Source organism: Lissotriton helveticus, chromosome 7 (genome assembly GCF_964261635.1).
Source record: "Lissotriton helveticus chromosome 7, aLisHel1.1, whole genome shotgun sequence".
Taxonomy (NCBI): Eukaryota; Metazoa; Chordata; class Amphibia; order Caudata; family Salamandridae; genus Lissotriton; species Lissotriton helveticus.
Genome location: NC_136068.1, coordinates 1098173384 through 1098186941, shown reverse-complemented (window position 1 = coordinate 1098186941; position 13558 = coordinate 1098173384). Strand labels below are relative to the sequence as shown.

The 13558-nt window shown below is 39.8% G+C and overlaps 1 protein-coding gene and 2 long non-coding RNA genes across 3 annotated transcripts in view; 1 reads left to right on the top strand and 2 right to left on the bottom strand.

Annotated features, from left to right (window-relative positions):
- Positions 1 to 13558, bottom strand: part of TSPAN10 (tetraspanin 10) — a 95405-nt gene that overhangs the window by 71889 nt on the left and 9958 nt on the right. The window lies entirely within an intron of this gene.
- Positions 4464 to 5476, bottom strand: LOC144767247 (uncharacterized). Its single transcript, XR_013598120.1, has 3 exons — positions 5276 to 5476; positions 5118 to 5190; positions 4464 to 5025 (listed from the first exon to the last, which is right to left on the bottom strand). It is a non-coding gene; the product is annotated as an uncharacterized LOC144767247 (long non-coding RNA).
- On the top strand, positions 8054 to 9066 carry LOC144767246 (uncharacterized). Its single transcript, XR_013598119.1, has 3 exons — positions 8054 to 8254; positions 8340 to 8412; positions 8505 to 9066. It is a non-coding gene; the product is annotated as an uncharacterized LOC144767246 (long non-coding RNA).

Here is a 13558-nt window from a genome sequence, read left to right as displayed (position 1 = left end):
GCCGGCCGGCCGAAATTAGGGGAATGCAACTCGACAATCCAGCCCGTGCCATAAGTCATACCGTATCCGTTTAAAGCACGCCGTTAAGAATCCATCTCGGAGCAGGTGATTACCTGCATACTGAATCAAAGCTTAAACGTGCAGTCTGCTGTAGCCAGACAATGGGCGTGGTTTTCGTGTACGCTGTTACACTTTGCTCCACACCTGTGGTGAGCGTTATCGTTGAGCTGAGTTAATTTTGCTCCTGCCAGGCGGGCAACTAGAGACACATTTGGGGCGAGTTACACTTCAGGAGCCTGAAGGAGCTGGCCATTAAATGCACTGGCTCGAAAGGGCACAAATGACCTTCTCCGCCCCCCTCCCCTGCATGTACCCGTGACACATTTTGAGAGGAAGAATACACATAGATTTTCTGTATTAACTTCAAAGCTGCAAAATGGCCTCTCGTGTTTGTAGGCTCACTCCTTTTATAGTTAAGAATGCTTTAGAAGACCTCGGTAAAAGTATGTAAAATAGTGCTTATTATGTAGTTCGCCTTTTACTTGTTATAGGACCCTTATGGTATTTCATAATATTCTTTTCAGGGTTTTTTCTAACGTGAATTGGTTTATGGTCTTACTCTGATCTATTTAACTATTTATTTTTGTTTGGCGTTATGTTTTGCGGCGGATTGTGCCTCTACTGTTGTCAATGAGTAACTCGTAAATGACTCGACCTGAAAAAATAAACACGTATATGGTTTGTCATATACACTGTAATTAACTGTTCATTTTGTGGTGCAGAATCCCCTTAATCGGTTGGGAGTGGGAGCGTGGTTACACAGAAGCTCAGTGAGCCCAATGGGTGTTGCGCGCCTGGCTCCTGCCTACACTAATCTGATGTGCCCATAGTGCAGTACTCAATAGCTTTGACTTTATATGAAGGCCACTTTGAAGCAGTTACAATCTGGCTGATGTATGCATTTAATACCAGAATGCCAGCTGTAAACTTGATATACAATCCAATCACCCCATTGACGGTTGGCGTGACAGGTGCTTGGACCAAAGGACTCGGTCTGCTAAACAATTTTAAACCGTTAACTGCACTTTGGACACCTGCGAAGCACTCACGTGGAGGTTGTTTATTCTAAGTATAATGTCTATTGCTCCTAGTTAATATCTTCACAACAAGTGTTAGTCTTCGTAGCCTCTCGGATCATTAGCATGTGGTTTTCATTATGCTTTTTTGATACGGATCTCAGGATACCTAGATCCGTGGCTAACAACCTGTGATTCTGTTCAATTCAATTCAAATTTATTTGTTTGATTAATTAAAATCTTACAAAAATGTGACTTTAGAAAAAGTAGCAGCATCAATATACATTTATACGTCATACAAATAGTAAATGGCCTTAAAAATAATTAAAATAAAAAATGAAAAGTTATAAAACTAAATGACATTGTCCTTATGACCTTTAGCAATCACATTTAAAATTTTTACAAAAGCAACATTCATTGGTAGGTCATTTGGGTTTAGACAGGCCATTACTGCTTGTCTACAGGTTCTTATGTTTCGGGCATTGAACAACCTCCTGAGGATTTGTCTCCTTTCTGGGGCTATAGCAGGGCACAAACATACCAAGTGCACAATGTCTTCTTTTCCCCCCTTGCAAAGTCTGCATAACATATTACCCTCGTTTAGTTTCCAAGGTGGGAGATGACACAAACCAGGCCATACACCAAAGCGTGCTCCTATAAATGTTCGCTTACTTTGGGCTGACCATGCCGTATGGAGGTAGGCTTGGACTTGTTTTTTTTTGTAGCCATTTATGATTGGCCATGAATGCTTGCGTTTTGCTAACAAGGCTTTGTCTTTAAGCAGCGATAGGTGAGCTACCAGCTTATTTATTGTTTTTTTAAAGCTTTCCTGCGTTACAGTGTTTTCCCAGATTGCTGATATTCCAAATTCTTCTTTTGCGTTGTTTAGATATTTCCACGCTTGCAATTTCTGGTTGTCTTTAACCTCTCTCCACAAAGCTATAGACGATTGATTGTCCTTGTCGTTTTTTACTCTATTCCAAACTTTCAATATTTGGCCTTGGCGGGCATATATTTGATTATTCATACCAAATTCCATCCTTATTTGTGCTTGTGAGGCATTACATGGTAGGGTAAATAATATTTTATAAGTTTTTGCTACAGCATTGTTGATGAGCACAGCATCCTTCCCATTTAGCACTTCACCACCGTAAGTTAAGGATGGTAGTAGTTTGGCAGTTACAATTTTTAACAGAGGACCGTGTGACAGTACAGATAGATTCTTTTGTAGGGTTCTAAATGCCACAATCAAGCTATTAGCCTTCCTTGCAATATCTTCCCTTTGTGGTACAAAGCTTCCGGTCTCGTTGAAAAGGACACCGAGATATCGATAGCTCTCCACTTGCTCTAGATGTGTTTGTCCCAGCAACCATTTCGTCTTTTGTCTTTTTTTTCCTGTCACAACCATTATTTTTGTTTTTGTCTCGTTAATTGTCATTTGGTTATCCTTTGCATATTTAAGTGTACAGTCGATCAATCTCTGCAGTCCCACTTTTGTGTGGCTCAGCAAAACCACATCGTCTGCATATAGCAAGTTAGACATTTGCTTTCCGGCTATCCTAGGTGGATGTGAGTTTACCTCGTTTAATGAATTGGTAAGGTCGGCCACAAATAAATTGAAAAGTAAAGGTGCGAGCACGCATCCCTGCTTAAGGCCACGAGCCACCGGTGATTCTGGGAAAATCACTTACCTCACTGTGCCTAACAAAAATGAATGTGTGTCCTCATGTAACATAACTGGTGCTATGTAAGAGCTCTGACGAACAGACCAGCTCTTATTTCATAGAAAACAGATAGAGTGACTGGCTGAAACGTAGTACCGGGTACACAACTTAGCGAAGGAAAATAAAATGCTAATATGTCCGTCAAGTCATTTTGATTTTACAAACAAATGTTATTGTTTTACAAGAAAGTAGGTAGTGCTTCAGACACAGTGATTGCTGGTTAACATCAGCACCTTACCTCGCAGATAGTAGATCTTCCATAAACTTCTTCAGCTCATTACTCTATCACAGCTAACATAGTGCAATTATTTAAGGCAGTGTACTTGCTGACATTAAGAGCAACAATAGTGGTAATCTGGCCCTTTGAGATAAGCCAAAAATTGGTGATAACTTGCTCAAACTATGCGACTGTTGTGTTTGGTGGAGATTATTAATCACATGAAGTAACATCACAGCTTGTGACATCACAACAGGCCTTGTTCCTTGTCGAGGTGGGAAGTCCCAAAGGTTTTATGGACTGCTGTTGAGTGTCTCTCAGTCATATTAATTTTTTCCCATGAAAGTGGGAGTGTGTGTGTGTGTGTGGGGCTGTGTGTATGTGGGGCTGTGTGTGTTTGTGGGGCTGTGTGTGGGGGGGGGCTGTGTGTGTGGGGGGCTGTGTGTGTGTGTGGGGGGCTGTGTGTGTGTGTGGGGGGCTGTGTGTGTGTGTGGGGCTGTGTGTGTGTGGGGGGGCTGTGTGTGTGTGTTGGTGTGTGGGTGTGTGTGTGGGGTTGTGTGTGGGGGGTGGGGTTGTGTGGGGGGTGGGGTTGTGTGTGGGTGGGGTTGTGTGGGTGTGTGTGGGGGGGTTGTGTGTGTGTGGGGTAGTGTGTGGGTGTGGGGTTGTGTGTGGGGTTGTGGGCTTGGGGTTGTGCATGGGTGGGGTTGTGTGTGGGTGAGGGTGTGTGGGGGGTTGTGTGTGTGTGGGGTTGTGTGTGTGTGTGGGGTTGTGTGTGTTTGTGTGGGGTTGTGTGTGTGTGGGGTTGTGTGTGGGTGGGGTTGTGTGTGGGTGGGGTTGTGTGTGGGTGGTTGTGTGTGTGGCAGGATACAAGTGACATCATGGTGCATGACATCGCATGAAGTAACATCACAGCTTCTTAGCCGAGTTAAGAAGTAAAAAAAGTGATGGGAGGCCCCCTCTTACTGGTTATGTGGGACCAGGGGGAAATTGCGAAAATATATGGGGTGTCCCTTACTCTTGCAGGACCAAAATGGCCTGCACCTCAATATGGTTAACCTGTATATCTCCAAGTACTCAAGGTTTGGGACCAGACCCTATGGTTTTACACAATATCCAATCTTCAATATATGATACGTTGACAGACTATATATATTATTTCTGGGTTACACGTGAGTGCAATTACAAATTACAAGTTACAATTACACCAACAACTTCGTCTGATGTCAGATATATAAATTTATTATTCCTTAATACAAAAATATATTTCAAAACAAATTTTGCAAAAATTTTTGGGACATGTCACATCTTTAAAAATACATATCTATGTGGTCAACACAATTTTATACATGATTCATGCTTTAAAAACACATTTAATACACAGTAAAAGACGTTTAAAATACACAATTGAAAAAAGTCAATACACAAGAATCACAGTTTTTAGTCGACGCAGCGTTTCGGTTTTTCTTATCTCACACCTTCTTCAGGACTGATTCTAGAAAGATTTTTATTAAAAACAATAAGGTTACTGTTTGTTGACCGATGTCATGTTTTTAAGTTACATCATTCATTTTGTCCCTAATTTTAACTCGCCCACACTCCTTCCAAGCGTATCACATTTTGTAGAAATTTATCTAAAATACAGGTCTGTTCTATTTTTCTACCCTTCTGTATTCACTGTTTATTAAACTTACAATTTTTACATAAAAACAAGATTTCATACATGATTATCAACCCCTATTCAGGTACTTCGGAGATATATAGGTATTTCTATGACTTAGGGTTCACGGGTGCTCGTAGGACACATATCATCTCTATTGCCTTGTGTCTATTTGGGTATTTATCCCACCATGGAGGTATATCTCTCTCCGATAAGGGCCCAATGCAATCGCCTTACCTTTAAAGCTAATCTTTTTGATTAGTTCCACCTAAATTTTGGTGCCGTTTTTGTGCCCCAGTCTTGTCAGAGCTGGTGCCGGTAGTCATACATAGTACCGATTTCGAATATCTCCTGTGGTGAAAAGAAGGCGTAGATGTACTACTATAAATTTTACATCCTTCTTGTGGCATAATGTGCAAACATGTGTTTTCTTATCTATGTACCTGATCTGGTTCAGGATCTTTTCTTCCACACTGTGCGAGGAAGCCACCGTTAGATTGCAGGACGTAAAGAGTCCTTCAAATATAAACATAGTGTCATTATTTAAATGAACTCTTGGTAAGACTTTTTATTAAGACAGTTCTTACTCCGTAGTACTCACCTAATTGTTAGTGGTTCAGACTGATGTCGCGATTTTCACTCAATTATCGTCGACTGCAGGAAGCTTTGGATTTTAATTGTCCTTCTTGCTCCTCTAAACCCACTGTATTCTATAAAGTTAATTAGTAAAGAATTTTAGTCTAAAATATTACATTCTTTAATCTGTAGTTCTGTCTTACTGGTTCACTTTATTTATTATACATCCTCCTGGGACTAGAACAGTTTTTGTTTATAAACTTTAATTTTTATTTTTAGTTTATAAACTTTAGACTCGTTTTTATCGCTTGCTCTGTTCAGTTAACATCTGTTTACATGTCATTGCGCAATTCTTATTACTGTGTTTCGCTACCACCCTATTCTATTCTCCTACTGGTAGTCTGTCCCTATTCTGCGATATACTACTGCCAGGACTTACTTTTCCAATTGTATTCGGCCTCCCTGCTCCTCGTCACAGCGGCGTCCGCTCCGTATCTAGCTTCGGTTTCTTTGCGGGTTCTTGCTGTTTTCACAGCGATTAGTTGCCTCTTTTTAAGCTCCATTGTTTCATTGGTTGTTTCTTTGCCGTGTTCTGATTGGGCAATTTCTATCCTACCATTGCCCGGATACAGAGTGTGTTAACGCTGTCACCATGGTATCACGTTGCTCTAAATACGATGTTCTGATTGGTAATACTCTAGCCTATCCTTGCTCGGGGACTCCACAGAAGACGCCATTGCTATGGTTACGTTTTTTTCTGTATTTACGATTTGTATCGTGGCTTCCCGCACCTTATTGGTCGATTGGAAGCCTGTTGGGTGGTTGGAAAACCCTCACATTCTCACTCCCTATTTATAATTCGAACGCTTCTCCGTTTGGCCGCGATATATTCCGTGATGGTTCTAAATTATATATTGTGTACTTTATATTTTATATTTTATATTCTCTAAAGACGTCTGTTTGAAGTGGACCGGTATCTTCATGATCATCAATTGACTGTTCTCTTTAGAATCATACCGGGAATTTCATGACGTTTTGATTTTTAAGACTTCCCACACCTGATTGGTCCATTGGAAATCTGGAAGATGGTCAGAAAACTCGCGTTCGCACGCACTGTTTATGATTCAAGTGATTCTCCGTATTACCGCGATGTATTCTATAGCGGTTCTAAGTCATATGTTCAGGGGTGCGTCTAATTAAAATGGGATGGTAATTACAATACCCTTAGTTATCTATTTTCATTAAAATTAAAATTCTACCGGGAATTTCCATAACCATAATCTTGACATTTTGGTTTTGTTATTGGATAATTCTTTCCCAGTCCTCCTTACTGTTTAGTCCACATCTCACACTGTTGAATTTGGACATGTAAAATTGTTCCCTCTTTTTTCTCTTTGTATTGCTGTCGCCTCCTCTTAGATTTAAAGTTACAGTTTCGAGGCCGCACCAGCTCAGATCTTCTACCTTATGACCTGCTGCTACCCAGTGTTCTACTAGGGGAGCACCTTTCTTGTGATTTCTTATTGCAGATTTGTGCTCATTCAGACGAGTCCGCAGGTCATAAGGTAGAAGATCTGAGCTGGTGCGGCCTCGAAACTGTAACTTTAAATCTAAGAGGAGGCGACAGCAATACAAAGAGAAAAAAGAGGGAACAATTTTACATGTCCAAATTCAACAGTGTGAGATGTGGACTAAACAGTAAGGAGGACTGGGAAAGAATTATCCAATAACAAAACCAAAATGTCAAGATTATGGTTATGGAAATTCCCGGTAGAATTTTAATTTTAATGAAAATAGATAACTAAGGGTATTGTAATTACCATCCCATTTTAATTAGACGCACCCCTGAACATATGACTTAGAACCGCTATAGAATACATCGCGGTAATACGGAGAATCACTTGAATCATAAACAGTGCGTGCGAACGCGAGTTTTCTGACCATCTTCCAGATTTCCAATGGACCAATCAGGTGTGGGAAGTCTTAAAAATCAAAACGTCATGAAATTCCCGGTATGATTCTAAAGAGAACAGTCAATTGATGATCATGAAGATACCGGTCCACTTCAAACAGACGTCTTTAGAGAATATAAAATATAAAATATAAAGTACACAATATATAATTTAGAACCATCACGGAATATATCGCGGCCAAACGGAGAAGCGTTCGAATTATAAATAGGGAGTGAGAATGTGAGGGTTTTCCAACCACCCAACAGGCTTCCAATCGACCAATAAGGTGCGGGAAGCCACGATACAAATCGTAAATACAGAAAAAAACGTAACCATAGCAATGGCGTCTTCTGTGGAGTCCCCGAGCAAGGATAGGCTAGAGTATTACCAATCAGAACATCGTATTTAGAGCAACGTGATACCATGGTGACAGCGTTAACACACTCTGTATCCGGGCAATGGTAGGATAGAAATTGCCCAATCAGAACACGGCAAAGAAACAACCAATGAAACAATGGAGCTTAAAAAGAGGCAACTAATCGCTGTGAAAACAGCAAGAACCCGCAAAGAAACCGAAGCTAGATACGGAGCGGACGCCGCTGTGACGAGGAGCAGGGAGGCCGAATACAATTGGAAAAGTAAGTCCTGGCAGTAGTATATCGCAGAATAGGGACAGACTACCAGTAGGAGAATAGAATAGGGTGGTAGCGAAACACAGTAATAAGAATTGCGCAATGACATGTAAACAGATGTTAACTGAACAGAGCAAGCGATAAAAACGAGTCTAAAGTTTATAAACTAAAAATAAAAATTAAAGTTTATAAACAAAAACTGTTCTAGTCCCAGGAGGATGTATAATAAATAAAGTGAACCAGTAAGACAGAACTACAGATTAAAGAATGTAATATTTTAGACTAAAATTCTTTACTAATTAACTTTATAGAATACAGTGGGTTTAGAGGAGCAAGAAGGACAATTAAAATCCAAAGCTTCCTGCAGTCGACGATAATTGAGTGAAAATCGCGACATCAGTCTGAACCACTAACAATTAGGTGAGTACTACGGAGTAAGAACTGTCTTAATAAAAAGTCTTACCAAGAGTTCATTTAAATAATGACACTATGTTTATATTTGAAGGACTCTTTACGTCCTGCAATCTAACGGTGGCTTCCTCGCACAGTGTGGAAGAAAAGATCCTGAACCAGATCAGGTACATAGATAAGAAAACACATGTTTGCACATTATGCCACAAGAAGGATGTAAAATTTATAGTAGTACATCTACGCCTTCTTTTCACCACAGGAGATATTCGAAATCGGTACTATGTATGACTACCGGCACCAGCTCTGACAAGACTGGGGCACAAAAACGGCACCAAAATTTAGGTGGAACTAATCAAAAAGATTAGCTTTAAAGGTAAGGCGATTGCATTGGGCCCTTATCGGAGAGAGATATACCTCCATGGTGGGATAAATACCCAAATAGACACAAGGCAATAGAGATGATATGTGTCCTACGAGCACCCGTGAACCCTAAGTCATAGAAATACCTATATATCTCCGAAGTACCTGAATAGGGGTTGATAATCATGTATGAAATCTTGTTTTTATGTAAAAATTGTAAGTTTAATAAACAGTGAATACAGAAGGGTAGAAAAATAGAACAGACCTGTATTTTAGATAAATTTCTACAAAATGTGATACGCTTGGAAGGAGTGTGGGCGAGTTAAAATTAGGGACAAAATGAATGATGTAACTTAAAAACATGACATCGGTCAACAAACAGTAACCTTATTGTTTTTAATAAAAATCTTTCTAGAATCAGTCCTGAAGAAGGTGTGAGATAAGAAAAACCGAAACGCTGCGTCGACTAAAAACTGTGATTCTTGTGTATTGACTTTTTTCAATTGTGTATTTTAAACGTCTTTTACTGTGTATTAAATGTGTTTTTAAAGCATGAATCATGTATAAAATTGTGTTGACCACATAGATATGTATTTTTAAAGATGTGACATGTCCCAAAAATTTTTGCAAAATTTGTTTTGAAATATATTTTTGTATTAAGGAATAATAAATTTATATATCTGACATCAGACGAAGTTGTTGGTGTAATTGTAACTTGTAATTTGTAATTGCACTCACGTGTAACCCAGAAATAATATATATAGTCTGTCAACGTATCATATATTGAAGATTGGATATTGTGTAAAACCATAGGGTCTGGTCCCAAACCTTGAGTACTTGGAGATATACAGGTTAACCATATTGAGGTGCAGGCCATTTTGGTCCTGCAAGAGTAAGGGACACCCCATATATTTTCGCAATTTCCCCCTGGTCCCACATAACCAGTAAGAGGGGGCCTCCCATCACTTTTTTTACTTCTTAACTCGGCTAGTAAGCTGGGGAGGCATTCGTGTCTGGCACACAAACATAGACTACGTGTCTCGGCATCCGTCAGTCGAAATTGAGATAAAGACGAATGGAGGGCATTAAAACATATAGTTTTTCGGAAGATCAATTTAATAATCTGATACATAAATCATCCAAAAACATCACCACGATAAGATTAGATAAATCTGATGAGGAACAGTGGAGAACACTATGGAACCTTAAAAAGAAAGTAGTACGAGCAGAGTTACATGCGGACTTTTTAGTCGAATACTGTAAGAATGGGATTATTCCCAAGGGGCTACAGATTACTAATGAGCCCGGGATTTTTATCACAAACAGAAAGTTCATAGAAAATTGGACTTTGGTGGCAAACAGATGCAGCCGCGACTGGATGCTCTTGATTATCGAGACGGCGCAGGAAGTTTTGGTCTATGAAAGAAAGGAAATTGAGGATCTGGAGGCAAAATTAAATAATAGCTCAGCCCTAGAAGAGGCCAAATCTAAACTTCGTGATATACAAAACGATGTGTCAGGGTATAGCGATTACTTGGCGAACAAAAAAAGCAACAAACTTAACAAAGACATTGCAGCCTATAACCCTGAAATAGTATATCCCTATTTACAGAAAGATTTTTATGACCGTCCTAGAGAGCAGTACCAAACACGCAAACCGTGGCAGCAACAACCACGCAATCATTCTAAGAAAAGAGTGAGGTTTTTCGATACCTCGTATACAAGCTCGGAATCAGAGGGAGAACAAAACAATGAGGCGAGAAATACAAATGAGAGAGACACCTCAGCAGGTCCAAACAAAGAAGGCTTATCTTTTTTAGAACAGCGTCACCAAAACCATGGACAGCAGAAAGGGAGGGGGAGGGGCCGAATAAACTACAACCAACAGGGCCAATACCCTCAACGTCCCAGAACAAGGAGTCAAAAGAATTGGGACTAAATCAACAACATAAAGCAGCTGTCATTAATCTATCATCATACAATCTTACACCAACTCAAACAAAGCTTTTAGAGAAAGGATTAGGATATGCATTGTGCTCTCCAATAGATAGGTACTCACTAGAAAGAGATTTGCAACAATTCTTTAGAAAGATTAGACTTAGTGTCCTGTTTGAGGGCAGGGAAAGACACCCCAGTTCCAACAAATCTGGTCTGAAAAATAAATCTGGATGGACTCCGACCCTTAATATGGTCAACAAAGACATAGAAACATTCGAAAGAGTAGTGGATAAAAGCATAGACTCTCTCCTGAACCAAAAGAACTGGACCAATTTCAATCTCAACAAAGCTGAAAATGATGCATTAAAAACGCTTGAGCAAAGAGAGGACCTAACGATTAAGCCCGCCGACAAAGGCGGTAGTATCGTAATAATGGCAACTACAGACTATCAGAATAGAATGAACAAATTATTGAACAAAACGGACCACTATAGTAAAACTAATAGAAATGAGTGGTCTAACTTACAAGATAATATCTTAAGACTACTGCAACACGCCAAAGATGATGATGTCATATGCGAGGAAGAATTTGCCTTTCTAATGAATAACAAACCCATCATTCCAGCTCTCTACGGCCTTCCCAAGGTTCACAAAGATCTAGAGAACCCCCCTATGAGGCCTATAGTATCGAGCATAGGATCCCTTACTGAACCACTCAGTAAGTACGTGGATATATTTCTCCAACCTTTAGTGGTTGAACAAAAAGCTTACATTAAAGATACCACCTCAATGATTAAGAAAGTAGAGTGCCTTCATTTTAATCCGGAAAATCAAATCTTAGTGACTCTAGATATAGAGGCGCTGTATACAAACATCCCGCAAGATAAAACAATTAATATGATAATAGACATGTTGAGCCAAGAGGGACAGGATTTGACGACACATCATCAGTTCATTGTAGACTGTATCAGAATAGTCCTCAAGAACAATATATTTCTATTTGGAAAAGACCTCTACAAGCAGGTCAAGGGCACGAGCATGGGGGCTACCTGTGCGCCGAGCCTGGCCTGCTTGTATGTCTCTAGGTTCGAGGAACAACATATCTTCAATCAGGCAGCGCCCTTCTTTGAAAATATTAGTGAATGGTCCAGATATATAGATGATATTTTCTTTATCTGGACCGGGGAAATGACCATGCTACTTGAATTTCTGGAATGGCTTAATTTGGGAGACACTGATCTAAGATTCACGTCACACATAGATCGGGAACAGTGTGAATTCTTGGATATCATCATTAAACACACAAATGGTAAACTCAGTGTTGAACTATTCACGAAAACAACAGATAGAAACACTATGTTACATTACAACAGTAACCACCCCCCATGCCAGAAAAACAATATTCCGTTCGGTCAGTTCCTGAGGTTAAAAAGAAACTGCACCGCCTTAAAAGATTATGAGAAACATGCCGAAGTACTCAAAACAAAATTTTTAGAAAGAGGATATCCAAGAAGGTTGGTACGACAAGCTTATAAGAGAGCAAAGTACTACAACCGTGACAGTTTTTTTGAAGAAAAAACATCGGTAGGAGACAAAGCACAACCCCTGATATTTGTTACCAACTTCAGTCAAGTCAGTAATAAGGTGAAGAACATAATAAACAGGAACTGGCATCTTATTTCTAATAAAACATCCGAGAGAATACCAAAACCCATGTTCTCCTTTCGGAGAAACAGGACTATCCGCAATAGGTTGGTGCACACCTACAGAGATGGCACCAACCAATCACAACCATGCATCAACAACGCACCCCTGCCCAGCGGTACTTTCCCGTGCCAGGGATGTGTAAACTGTGGAAATATCATTAAAGGGAATTCCATTAAGACTAAAAATACAACAGTAACGATCAAAAGCTTCACTAATTGCCGTACGAAGAACCTTATATACTTAATACAATGTCCATGCAAACTATGCTATATAGGCGAAACATCTAGAGAAATACGGACTCGTCTGAATGAGCACAAATCTGCAATAAGAAATCACAAGAAAGGTGCTCCCCTAGTAGAACACTGGGTAGCAGCAGGTCATAAGGTAGAAGATCTGAGCTGGTGCGGCCTCGAAACTGTAACTTTAAATCTAAGAGGAGGCGACAGCAATACAAAGAGAAAAAAGAGGGAACAATTTTACATGTCCAAATTCAACAGTGTGAGATGTGGACTAAACAGTAAGGAGGACTGGGAAAGAATTATCCAATAACAAAACCAAAATGTCAAGATTATGGTTATGGAAATTCCCGGTAGAATTTTAATTTTAATGAAAATAGATAACTAAGGGTATTGTAATTACCATCCCATTTTAATTAGACGCACCCCTGAACATATGACTTAGAACCGCTATAGAATACATCGCGGTAATACGGAGAATCACTTGAATCATAAACAGTGCGTGCGAACGCGAGTTTTCTGACCATCTTCCAGATTTCCAATGGACCAATCAGGTGTGGGAAGTCTTAAAAATCAAAACGTCATGAAATTCCCGGTATGATTCTAAAGAGAACAGTCAATTGATGATCATGAAGATACCGGTCCACTTCAAACAGACGTCTTTAGAGAATATAAAATATAAAATATAAAGTACACAATATATAATTTAGAACCATCACGGAATATATCGCGGCCAAACGGAGAAGCGTTCGAATTATAAATAGGGAGTGAGAATGTGAGGGTTTTCCAACCACCCAACAGGCTTCCAATCGACCAATAAGGTGCGGGAAGCCACGATACAAATCGTAAATACAGAAAAAAACGTAACCATAGCAATGGCGTCTTCTGTGGAGTCCCCGAGCAAGGATAGGCTAGAGTATTACCAATCAGAACATCGTATTTAGAGCAACGTGATACCATGGTGACAGCGTTAACACACTCTGTATCCGGGCAATGGTAGGATAGAAATTGCCCAATCAGAACACGGCAAAGAAACAACCAATGAAACAATGGAGCTTAAAAAGAGGCAACT